The 13907-nt window shown below is 43.0% G+C and overlaps 1 pseudogene; it reads right to left on the reverse strand.

Moving 5' to 3' along the window:
- Positions 1 to 3053: 3053 nt before the first annotated feature.
- On the reverse strand, positions 3054 to 10107 carry LOC119915888 (annotated as a pseudogene).
- Positions 10108 to 13907: the final 3800 nt, after the last annotated feature.

The following is a 13907-nucleotide window of genomic DNA, read 5'->3' on the forward strand; positions in this document are numbered from 1 at the left end:
GACCTGGGGGAGGAGAAGGGAGGAGCAGAGGGGTTAGCAGGAGTACTTCCTAGAATACTGCAGTACTATGAGACATTTCCACAGTACTCCGTGTACCGCTGGTGTTTAACGTGTGTAATAAAGACACTTCCGGTGTGCTGAGCAGTATTTCCACAGTAAAGTACAGCAGATGTAATGAAGGCGGTGCTGATCGGTACCGTCCATGTCCTCGGTACCACATGTCCCAGCGGTTCCGGATGTCCTGGATCCAGGTCTCGGACCCCCCGGAAGCTTCCGTCCGGACCAGCTCGCTCAGCTTCTGGATCCTGCGGATGTTCTTCACGGTCGGGTACCGGCTGCCGTGCCTGATGACGGCGGTCAGGTGGACCGGGGAGCACCGCTCGGCGGGCGGAGGTTTCAGGACGGTTCTGTTCACGGATAAAGGGTCCCGCAGCAGGTGCGGGTTCACCTCCTCGTACCGGGTCTTGGTCCCGAAGTAAGTTGCGATGTGCGGGACCGTCCGGGACCGAAGAGCAGGAGAGAGGGGTCAGAAACAGGCTGAGAGCCGCCACCAGGAGGCTGCGACCGGGCGGGAACACGGGGAACATGTCGGCCGTGTCAGAGGAACCGAGCTGAACCGAGTGGACGAGCTGAACCGAGCTAGACCGAGCTAGACCGAGCTGAACCGAGCTAGACCGAGCTGAACCGAGCTAGACCGAGCTGAACCGAGCTGAACGAGCTAACGCCTCCGAGCCTTTGTTTGCTTTGTTGATGTTCGGGTTCATTGACCTTTGACCTCTCTGTGGCGCCGCCCCGCAGCGGCCGACCGAAACACTTCCGGAGTTTTTAAATAGACGGTTTCTCATAAAACTGCGATTATAATAAAAATACGGACACTAGTACACAGAGATGCGTTGCTGTAGTACTTGTACTGCATGTGAGATGGTTATAAATGATCCGTTTGGCTTCAAACTACTGAAAATCTCCCGTCAGCTTCCGTTAAATACAGCTTCCGGTTAACACGATCCAAAATAAAAGCCGAAACAAAACAAATTACTCCCGTTAAATTTTCAAAATAAAAGCTTCAAACGCTTCAGTTCATCATCGAAATATTTCTTTTATCTTTTAATGTTCAAAATAGAAAAATATAAATCAGAAGGCATCGATCTGTGCAGCAAACTCCAACATGCATGGAATAAAACAACAACACATTTTAAACATCAGACACAAACTAAGAGATAGTAAAATAAACTATGAAAATAAAACAAGGTCGCAAAACTGCTTAGAATATCATCAAGTGCACCATTTAGGTGTGTTTTGCAGAGTGTTTTGCTACAAGCCTGTTTCAGCCTGACCAGGACACCTGTCCATCACTGATCAATCACACCAGTCAACAGTCTTATCAGTTAGACTCTGTCTCTGTCCTCAGTCAGAGGACAGCGAGACACTTTACTACAAAAATTACCTGAGGAGACTTTTCCTCCCATCCCCAGAGAGAAATACACCAGTAGACATTACATCATGTTCAGCTTCAATATCGCACATTCAATACAGAACATTTAACCACAGAGTACGGTCTAGACCTGCTCTTTTATGAAAAGCGCTCAGAGATAACTGTTGTTGTTATTGGCGTATATTAATACAATTGAATTGAATTGAATTGAGTGAATAGAAATAACAGCAAAGGAGCGTGAAGACCAGGATCAGATCTTCTTCACCAAAGCGGGCAGCTGTTATGCAGAACGTGCAGCGTTGTGGTTGAACACAAACGAAATTATCTTGACAAACACTTAGAGAGAGAATGTTAGAAACACTCTGAGACACAGTTAGCTGCAGGACAGAATCCAGGTCAGCTAGTTGAGATATGCAGGGTCAGGGTCAGGCCCACCAGGTCCTGGAGGGACTGTTTAATGCTTCAGCTACAATACTAAAGTTAAAAATATCTACTTTTGCTGTTTCACTTATTCCCACCATGTCAGAGCAAAAAAAACACAGAAGAACGTCACAACTTTCATCAAAGTTTTTTTAGAAAAGCGGACTTTTAGGCCACAACAATCACAAAAAGGCTTGAGATCCTGGAGGGACTGCCGTCCAAAGATAACAAAAGTTTGAAAGACGAAAAGAAGATCTGCTTCCTGCTCCGTTTCTGATTTATTGTCACCGTGCAGCAGATAATGATTCACCTTTGGCCTTCCAACATCCAGCAGACTGAAGGTAACATCTTAACCAGCAGAGTGTGAAGAGAAAAGGAACCAGAACTTTCTCTGACAGGTTCGTTCTCTCCTTCTGTAGCCAAGAGCGTCAAAACGGACCACCTGTGATGCCAGCGTCTCCCACCTGTCTAATCATTTCTCTACACCAACAGCTGTTTGACTGAAGACCAGTGTTGGGCAGGTTACTCAGAAATGACTATATATCACTAGCTAGTTATTACTCCTGAAGCAATAATATTACTTTAGTTACTTTTATCACCCAGGAAAGTAGTTACGTTACCCGTTATGTTACTATAGGATATTACTTTCACACACCTTCCCCCCACCAAACAAAGCAGTCTCTCCCGACTTTCATGTAATATCATTTTCATAAGAGCAGAAAGGAGTTTCTTCACATTAACGCTCTCCCGACGAGTCCAAGCATCAGTGACAGCAGCTGCCGGAGTTTCTTTCTGTAAGTCTCATGTCGCTGTGCTGCTGCAGCAGATGCTTCAATAAATCAGATGTAGAATTGTTTTTGCGCTTGAAAGCTTTTTTCTGGTCGCAGTTTACAACAGACGACATGTTCTTTACATCTTAGACTGTGAGATATAATGGCAGCCGCTACTTACAGCTGTGGAAAGAACTTCTCTCTCCCTCGTCCGGTGCCGCTGACCTGCTGCACTGCCGGGCATTCACAACAAGGATGGTGCGTTCAGTAATGCAGTAACGCAGCGTTACTTGGATTAGTAAGTGTAGTAATATTACTGTTTTGGAAACAGTAATCTGTTACACTTCTAGTTACCCAGTGACGTGTTCCTGCCCACCACTGCTGAAGACTTTACAGCCAGCAGCTGCTCACACACACAATCAGACTCTTCATTTTAGATGGAAATGTTTATTTTATTCATTTTACATGTCGACTGGCTGGATTTGCTTCCATGTTTTCTTTTCTTTGGCAGTTAATGCAGTTATCAACACGTTATCGGACTCTATGTGTCTGTTTCCATCTAAACATCATGTGAGATTATGTTCTAGATAAGTGAGAGAGATCAGCTGCTGATGTTCTGCTGTACGTTTTTCCTGGAGAACTACTGCACAGGACGGATCTTCATGCTGAAGGCCTTCAGAGAGTAGTCATTGCCCTTCCAACTACGCCACTCCACTCCAACAGCAAAGAGAGTCTTGTCAGCCCCCCAGCGATAAACCCCGTTGGGGTTTGCAGAAAGACATATATTGTACCAGAACGCCCCAGGTGTTTTCTGGCACAGTTCCCCTCATTCCAGGTGTCGTGGTCTTTGTCGAAGGTGGTGAACTTCTGTCCGCTGTGATAACTCAAGGCGTCTCCTACAGAAACATAACAAGTGTACAATCAGAACAATATGATAGACTACTGAATATGTAACGTCCAATTAGACTTTCAAAATAACACTACTGGTTAATGTTGTGAAACATCACACTTTGGTTAAGTTCCCAGCTCTTTGAGAAGCCTGATAAAGCGTCTGTATTCGTCTAACCAAGCCCTTTTCCCAAACTTGACCGAAACCACAATCTTTTCCTGAACTTAACCGAAACCACAATCTTTTCCTTAACTTAACCAAACCATAATCTTTCCCAAACTTGACCGAAACCACAATCTTTTCCTGAACTTAACCGAAACCACAATCTTTTCCCAAACTTGACCGAAACCACAATCTTTTGCTATATTTAACCAAACCACAATCTTTTCCTAAACTTGAAGATCTTTTCCTAAACTTGACCGAAACAACAATCTTTTCCTATATTTAACCAAACCACAATCTTTTAATAAACTTGACTGAAACCACAATCTTTTCCTAACTTGACGATCTTTTCCTAAACTTAACCGAAACAACAATCTTTACCTAAACTTGATGATCTTTTCCTGAACTTAAAAAAAACCACAATCTTTTCCTAAACTTGAAGATCTTTTCCTAAACTTGACCAAAACCACAATCTTTCCTGAACTTAACCGAAACCACAATCTTTTCCCAACTTGACCGAAACCACAATCTTTTGCTATATTTAACCAAACCACAATCTTTTCCTAAACTTGAAGATCTTTTCCTAAACTTGACCGAAACCACAATCTTTTGCTATATTAACCAAACCACAATCTTTTCCTAAACTTGAAGATCTTTTCCTAAACTTGACCGAAACCACAATCTTTTCCTAAATTTAATCAAAACTACAATCTCTTCCCAAACTTGACTGAAACCACAATCTTTTCCTAAACTTGAAATCTTTTCCTAAACTTAACCAAAACCACAATCTTTACCTAAACTTGACGATCTTTTCCTGAACTTAAACAAAACCACAATCTTTTCCTAAACTTGACGATCTTTTCCTAAACTTAACCGAAACAACAATCTTTTCCCAAACTTAACCAAAACCACAATCTTTACCTAAACTTGACGATCTTTTCCTGAACTTAAACAAACCACAATCTTTACCTAAACTTGACGATCTTTCCTGAACTTAAACAAAACCACAATCTTTACCTAAACTTGACGATCTCTTCCTAAACTTAACCGAAACAACAATCTTTTCCCAAACTTAACCAAAACCACAATCTTTCCCTAAACTTGACTGAAACCACAATCTTTTCCTAAATTTAATCAAAACTACAATCTCTTCCCAAACTTGACTGAAACCACAATCTTTTCCTAAACTGAAGATCTTTTCCTAAACTTTACCGAAAACATTATCTTTTCCTAAACTTAACCAAACCATAGTCTTTCCTAAACTTGACTGAAACCACAATCTTTTCCTAAACTTGACGATCTCTTCCTAAACTTAACCGAAACAACAATCTTTTCCCAAACTTAACCAAAACCACAATCTTAACCTAAACTTGACGATCTTTTCCTAAACTTTACCGAAACATTATCTTTTCCTAAACTTAACCAAACCACAATCTTTCCCTAAACTTGACTGAAACCACAATCTTTTCCTAAATTTAATCAAAACTACAATCTCTTCCCAAACTTGACTGAAACCACAATCTTTTCCTAAACTTGAAGATCTTTTCCTAAACTTAACCGAAACAACAATCTTTACCTAAACTTGACGATTTTCCTGAACTTAAATAAAACCACAATCTTTTCCTAAACTTAACCGACACCACAATCTTTTCCTAAACTTAACCGAAACCACAATCTTTTCTTAAACTTAACCGAAACCACAATCTTTACTTAACTTAATGAAAACCACCATCTTTACCTAAACTTAACCGAAAACATTATCTTTTCCTAAACTTAACCAAAACCACATATTATCCAAAACTTAACGATCTTTTCCTAAATTTAACCGAAACCACGACCTTTTTCTTAAGTTAACCGAAACCGCAATCTTTTCCTAAACCTAACTGAAAACATTATCTTTTCCTAAACTTAACCAAAACCACAATATTTTCCAAAACTTAACAATCTTTTCCTGAATTAACCGAAACGACGATCTTTTCCTTAACTTAACCGAAACCACAATTTTTTCCTAAACTTAACCGAAACCACTATCTTTTCCTAAACTTAACCAAAACCACAATATTATCCAAAACTTAACGATCTTTTCCTGAACTTAACCGAAACCACAATCTTTCCCAAACTTGACCGAAACCACAATCTTTGCTATATTTAACCAAACCACAATCTTTTCCTAAACTTGAAGATCTTTTCCTAAACTTGACCGAAACCACAATCTTTTGCTATATTTAACCAAACCACAATCTTTCCTAAACTTGAAGATCTTTTCCTAAACTTGACCGAAACCACAATCTTTTCCTAAATTTAATCAAAACTACAATCTCTTCCCAAACTTGACTGAAACCACAATCTTTTCCTAAACTTGAAGATCTTTTCCTAAACTTAACCAAAACCACAATCTTTACCTAAACTTGACGATCTTTTCCTGAACTTAAACAAAACCACAATCTTTTCCTAAACTTGACGATCTTTTCCTAAACTTAACCGAAACAACAATCTTTTCCCAAACTTAACCAAAACCACAATCTTTACCTAAACTTGACGATCTTTTCCTGAACTTAAACAAAACCACAATCTTTACCTAAACTTGACGATCTTTTCCTGAACTTAAACAAAACCACAATCTTTACCTAAACTTGACGATCTCTTCCTAAACTTAACCGAAACAACAATCTTTTCCCAAACTTAACCAAAACCACAATCTTTCCCTAAACTTGACTGAAACCACAATCTTTCCTAAATTTAATCAAAACTACAATCTCTTCCCAAACTTGACTGAAACCACAATCTTTTCCTAAACTTGAAGATCTTTTCCTAAACTTTACCGAAAACATTATCTTTTCCTAAACTTAACCAAACCATAGTCTTTTCCTAAACTTGACTGAAACCACAATCTTTTCCTAAACTTGACGATCTCTTCCTAAACTTAACCGAAACAACAATCTTTTCCCAAACTTAACCAAACCACAATCTTAACCTAAACTTGACGATCTTTTCCTAAACTTTACCGAAAACATTATCTTTTCCTAAACTTAACCAAACCACAATCTTTCCCTAAACTTGACTGAAACCACAATCTTTTCCTAAATTAATCAAAACTACAATCTCTTCCCAAACTTGACTGAAACCACAATCTTTTCCTAAACTTGAAGATCTTTTCCTAAACTTAACCGAAACAACAATCTTTACCTAAACTTGACGATCTTTTCCTGAACTTAAATAAAACCACAATCTTTTCCTAAACTTAACCGACACCACAATCTTTCCTAAACTTAACCGACACCACAATCTTTCCTAAACTTAACCGAAACCACAATCTTTTCTTAAACTTAACCGAAACCACAATCTTTTACTTAACTTAATGAAAACCACCATCTTTACCTAAACTTAACCGAAAACATTATCTTTTCCTAAACTTAACCAAAACCACAATATTATCCAAAACTTAACGATCTTTTCCTAAATTTAACCGAAACCACGACCTTTTTCTTAAGTTAACCGAAACCGCAATCTTTTCCTAAACCTAACTGAAAACATTATCTTTTCCTAAACTTAACCAAAACCACAATATTTTCCAAAACTTAACAATCTTTTCCTGAATTTAACCGAAACGACGATCTTTTCCTTAACTTAACCGAAACCACAATTTTTTCCTAAACTTAACCGAAACCACTATCTTTTCCTAAACTTAACCAAAACCACAATATTATCCAAAACTTAACGATCTTTTCCTAAATTTAACCGAAACCACAACCTTTTTCTTAAGTTAACCGAAACCGCAATCTTTTCCTAAACCTAACTGAAGACATTATCTTTTCCTAAACTTAACTAAAACCACAATATTTTCCAAAACTTAACAATCTTTTCCTGAATTTAACCGAAACCACAATTTTTTCCTAAACTTAACCAAAACCACTATCTTTTCCTAAACTTAACCAAAACCACAATATTATCCAAAACTTAACGATCTTTTCCTAAATTTAACCGAAACCACAACCTTTTTCTTAAGTTAACCGAAACCGCAATCTTTCCTAAACCTAACTGAAAACATTATCTTTCCTAAACTTAACCAAAACCACAATATTTTCCAAAACTTAACAATCTTTTCCTGAATTTAACCGAAACGACGATCTTTTCCTTAACTTAACCGAAACCACAATTTTTTCCTAAACCTAACCGAAATCATTATCTTTTCCTAAACTTAACCAAAACTATTATCTTTTCCTAAACTTAACCGAAACATGATCTTTTCCTAAACTTTACCGAAAACATTATCTTTTCCTAATCTTAACCGAAACCACAATCTTTTCCTAAACTTAACCGAAACATGATTCTTCTCCTAAACTTAACCAATACCACGATTAGTTCCTAGACCTAAAGGCATCTCACACGGACACTGTGTCTTAAAATTACACTTTGACACTTTGTCGGGCTTTCTCAAAGCGTTGGTATTTGACGCCCTGGGATTAGAACTCGTTGGATGACCTGGATGACTGAGAACCTCCTGCTGCCTCCTCACCTGCCCCTCCATCAGTTAATCCAGATACATGCAGTCTGTATCCATCAGACTCTGAGTCGATGGAGAACGAGGAGTAACGAGTGTACGCTTTGTTTCCATAGAAGTCCTCCATGTCGACCAGTAGCTCGTACTTCTTCCTCAGAGTCAGGTGGAAGAGAGTCTCAAGACCTGAACACAAACACATATAGATGAAGAAACAGTGAGTTTCACAAGGTCACATTAGTGTTAGTTAGGTTTGGTTTCTCACCGAGCCAGTACTCTCCAGCAGCGCTTCCAAAGACCTTCTTGTACTGATCCCAGCCCCTGTAGAAATTCAGGGTGCCGTCCATCCTCCTCTGGAACACCTGGGGGGGACGGGATGGAGGGAGAACTAGCTAAACACACCAGATACCTGACAGCTCATGTTTCCAGACAACAAGGTTTGAACCAGTAGTAAGCCTTCATTCAGGAAGTACATCACTTAAATCAGCTGCTGGATTCGTCTATCAGGGTCAGGAACAACAGACACACCGATGCACAAGTCAAAGAACATTATAGCGAGGCTTGAACAGGTACATTTGGGTGATTATTAAATGGTAACATGTTTATGTGTTTCTAGAGACGTGACGTCACCCGACTATGGTTGAGCAAAGTCAGTCTCATCCGCCACTCTCTGTGTCCGGTGTTCAATAAATCGAAGACATCATGTGACAGTTCAAGGTTACATGTTTACTATTCAAAACTGGTGCAGTGCTACTGTTGTCTTGTTTAAATCATGTAATCAGATTGTCTGTAGCAAGAACATTAACTGAAGGATGACAGTGGTAAGAGATCAGATAGTTAGCAGAGCTAGCTTGGTAGAGTTCATGGGAGGCCTCTGATCAGTCTGAACAGGTCCTGGATTTGAGAACTGCTGAGCCAGATTTGGTACATGAGTTAAAATACTCACCGTCCACCGTCCTCCTAGTGAGTCCATGTCACAGTACACCTACACACAAACAGTCAGTTAGTAGTATAGTCAGTTTATCCACCTGGGAATATTAAATATATCCATATGTGATACAGGCTGTACTACTGCTAGTACTACTATTGCTGCTGCTGCTGCTGCTTGTATCTGTAGCATCTTGCTGTCTTCACATGTTGAACACTTCATCTAAATGTCGACCTGCGGCCCAGAGAGGATGATGCGTACCTGGACGGCAGAAGTGGACCCGATGGGATAGATGGTGTACACTCCACTGGGTCGGTTGGTACTTTGGTAAAAGATGTCACTGCAGTCCACCGGTTGGACGAGCTGCTGGCAGCTGGTCAACAGAGGAGCCAGGAGGAGGAAGACGACTGATACCAGCTGGGACAGGTTATTTAGTTTGATTAAAAACAAGATGCAGAATTTGAACATTCCCCCGCTGTGGTTGCTGCTGATTCAGACCAGGTTTTGATCGTACACAATGGTGGTATTTAACCTGAGTTGTATCACTCTGAGATGCAACAAGAATTCTTTATAAAGCATGATGCACGCTGAAACATTTGGGACCATCAACGATTAAAGTGTAGTTTTTACAAAAGGAGGAGAAGGACAGAAGGTGACTAAGATGTTCATCTCACATTTAATTAAAACATATGTAGGGTAGGTGTGGGTAAATCCAGCCTAGTGAGGCTCTGACTAGTGTTAACTGCTACTACACACAGAAAGAAACATGTTAATTATAAGAAACGTGTCAGCACACAATATTTTAAATAATCCTACTGAATGTGCTAATGCACTAAAACTACGGATAAACATTTAGACAGTCAAAGTTAAAAACTTACCTTCATTGTCAGATTTCTGCTGAAGTGAGCTGATGGAAATCCAGATGTCTGAGTGTCTGAGCACTCTGATGTCTCTCACTTTTTTATAATCCAAAGATTAAGAACACCTGCTGTTTCACACCGATAAAACAATTGGCCCAACATGTGGAAACACACGTCCTTCAGTGTGTGCTGTTGGATTACACAACGTGGTTGGCACCCACACCTGAGAAATGCAACCACATTTTGGGGCTTCGTCTTGATTCAAGCACCAAAGAAACAACTTTTTATTTGTTGGTTTTATTTACACTCAGTGCCTGCTTCAGCAGGTAAACCTGTAAAGTGCAACCGCGCAAATCTAAGCACAAGCAGCCGGTTTGAGTGTGAGTGCCGGGTTAGAGGGATTCAAATAAATACGCTGCATTACGTAAGTGACGTTTAAGTCACGCAATTCACGTGACAGTGAAGAAGAAGAAGAAGAAGAAGAAGTTTTATTTATATAGCGCCTTTCCAGACCTCAAGGTCGCTTTACATGGTACATTTACACACTAACACACAACTTACAATCACATAGGATACATATAGTCACATTTAAACGAAATACATGTTAAATAGATATGTTTTTAACTGTGTCTTGAATGTAGCCACAGATGAAATATTTACAGTGTGTTCAAGTGTTGGTGATTCGAGTCCTGTGTTTGTTTGACCCACCCATGCGGCCCAACCACCTCCCATAGCGGACTTGCTCTGTATATTAGGTCACCTGACTTCCTAAGGCTTTCTGGCAGCCTGGTGAGGTTCTACAGACGCTAAAGGCTATGTGACGCTGAGGGGCGTGGCATAATGTCTGTATTTTGGCGACCTGGCATGGATGTCTCCCTTATTTATGTTGCAAAGATGAAAAAACAGCTGCTGCTTCACACAGATAACACAATTCAATAAACATGTGGAAACACACGTCCTTGAGTGTGTGTGTGCCGTTGGATTACACAACCTGACAGGCCACCACGCTGTGGGGACTCCTCCTTTCTAGGAACCAAAGAGGAACGCTGTTTCTTCTGAGGTGTCACAGGTCAGGTCAGCATCAGGTCTGAGGTCAGGATGAGGGGGTAAATGTGATCAATAGTCTCCATAATGACATAGAGAAACAGTTTGTTTACAGACCGCATGTTGTTGTTCGTTGTTGCTTTTTATATACATTTATTCATAGACAGCTGTTTTTTTTCACCTACTTACATACAAATGTAATACTTTTGTGTTTTTCTTTTAAAATTTTACTTTTGAGTCACTGAAGTTTCCGCCTGCAGACACACACACATATATATAAAATAAATATGAACTGGTGGTCTGAGTTAAAAATAAAATCAATTTATTTATATAGCGTCAAATCACAACAACAGTTCCCCTTCAAGGGAACTCGAACTGCGTCGGTGACGACACTATAGGAACGCCTCTGGGCGTGGCAGGGCTGAACTATGAATGAAACTACTCCAATCCTATTGGTGTTACTAGAATGGTAGTGTGTGACGGCGTAACCGGAGGGGGTATATGAGCACGCTGGCACATAGGACACATTAGCTTCTTTCTATTCAGCAGGCACTCTGGCTATGTTTGGAAGCTCAATTATCCTACCTGAAGTCGAGAAGAAGCAGATCATGTTTAAGAGATTCCGACAGTGTGTCTTTCCATGTGAGCGTTTCATCACGGAGGGTGTGCTCATGCTCAGGCGGCTCTCGAGGGGGCTGCCTGCGACCATTGCGAGGCCCTGCCCCTGAGGGTGCTGAGGTCTCGAGCGGCTCTTTTCCTAGAGGATGGTCGGATGCGCTCCCCTCGTGGCACAGGCCCCGCGGTCGCTGAAGCGTCGCGGCGGCTCCGATCCTGGGGATCACAACGCGAGATCGCCGAGGTGGCGGAACGGCTGAGGCCTTTTTCCGGTCCTCGTCCGCAAAATCCTCCTCCCGTCTTCGGTTTCTCCCACTCGAGGGGTGAGTCCGGAGAGGCTGACACAATCTGGCTCTGAGGAGCTAGATATGCTTAGCATAGAGGAAACGGAACGTCATCAGCCCTCGCCGGGATACGAGGAGTTGTTAGAAGTGGTGACGTGGGCCGTGGCCAAGCTGCACATTGATTGGCCACAGGTGGTGCAGCAGCCATCGGTAGGCAGTAAACTAGATGAGCGGTTTCTGCAACACCCGCGTCGGCCCCTACCAACGAGTTGTGTAGATCGTGGAATAAACCCTTCTCTGCGCGGCTGTCTACGTCCCCCCGGCTGGACTACGGCAACGTGACAGAAATCAGACAGCACGGCTACGGGTGGCATCGCTCCTGGCTAGCTACCTCTCTCCCACCTCGCCTCATCCCTCCGGACGCTGGCGTTCCCCACCAAGCCGTGTCGGATGACGTCCGATTTGGTGGGCAAGGCCTACATGGCAGCGGGTCGAGCTGGTGCCAGCCTGCACACGATGGCTGTCTTGCAGGCATACCAAGCCGATCTCCTTCGGGACTGTGACGTAGGGGGAGGTCCCTTTGAGGAGGACCTGACGGAGGGGAAGAGGTCCTGAGACCTCGAGTAGGGGGTCCTGCGCACAGGAGTAGATGGCTACAGGCTACAGTTCCGGGTACGCCCCCCCAGATTCTGCGGGATGGTCGGGACTACAGTACACGCAGAACAGAGCCTGGTGTTGGGACAGGAAGTCCGCTCTCTGCTGAAGAAAGGGGCCATAGAACTAATTTCCCTGCCGGACAGAGAAGCCGGCTTCTATAGCCGATACTTCCTGGTTCCCAAGAAGGACGGAGGATTGCGTCCGATTTAGGTTCTGCGGTCCCTGAACCAATCTCTGAGGAGATTCAGGTTCAGGATGCTTACCATCCCAGCCATCATCAGTCACATCCAATCCGAGGATTGGTTTGACACGATAGATCTGCAAGACGCTTATTTCCACATCTCCATCCGTCCCTCTCACAGGAAGTTCCTGAGGTTCGCCTTCGGGGGCACGGCTTACCAGTATCGGGTTCTTCCGTTCGGCCTAGCACTAACTCCCCGCACGTTCACCAAATGCATGGATGCAGCTATGGCTCCGTTGAGGCTCCAGGGCATCCGCATACTGAACTAAATCGACGACTGGCTTGTCCTGGCCCAGTCTCGAGAGTTAGCGGTTTGGCATCAAGATGTCGTCCTCGCCCACCTTCAGCGTTTGGGGCTGCGGCTCAACGCGAAGAAGAGCGTGCTGAAACCCGCCCACCGGACCACGTTCCAAGGGGTGGTGTGGGACTCAATGACGATGCGGGCCCACCTGTCTCCCACACGCATCGAGTCCATTTTGTCCTCAGTAACCAGAGTGCAGTTAGGCCGCGGCATCACTGTAAAACAATTTCAGAGGGTGTTGGGTCTTCTGGCAGCAGCGTCCAGTATAATACCTTCCGGACTACTGCACATGAGAGCCCTGCAGTGGTGGCTAAAATCCAAGGGATTCTCCCCGAGGGGAAATCCGCTCCGTCTGATACGGGTTACGAGCGGATGCCTTCGTTCCCTGTCTGTATGGAGGAAATCTTGGTTCCTGTCCCAAGGTCCCGTGTTGGGAGCGATCTGTCGCCGAACAATTATTTCAACAGACGCCTCACTCACAGGATGGGCGCGGTCATGGACGGCTGCTTCGCGAGAGGCTCCTGGGAGGAGCATCATTTCTCTTGGTACATAAATTGCCTGGAAATTTTGGCGGTTTTCAGAACTCTGAGGAGTTTGCTGCCCACCCTCCGCGGTCGCCACATCCTTGTCAGAACCGACAATACGGCAGTGGTGGCCTATTTCTATCACCAGGGACCCGGAATCAAGGACCAGACCTGCTGTCGAGACAGGGGCTGAGGCCCGTTTTGGCCGCCACGAGTGTGGTTCTCGGATTTAATATCGAGACCTGCTGTCCCAGGCGGAGGGCCGGATCTTTCACCCGCACC

This window comes from Micropterus salmoides, unplaced genomic scaffold (assembly GCF_014851395.1).
Source record: "Micropterus salmoides isolate LMB-PRFRI ecotype aquatic unplaced genomic scaffold, ASM1485139v1 Ms_hic_scaffold_21, whole genome shotgun sequence".
NCBI lineage: Eukaryota > Metazoa > Chordata > Actinopteri > Centrarchiformes > Centrarchidae > Micropterus > Micropterus salmoides.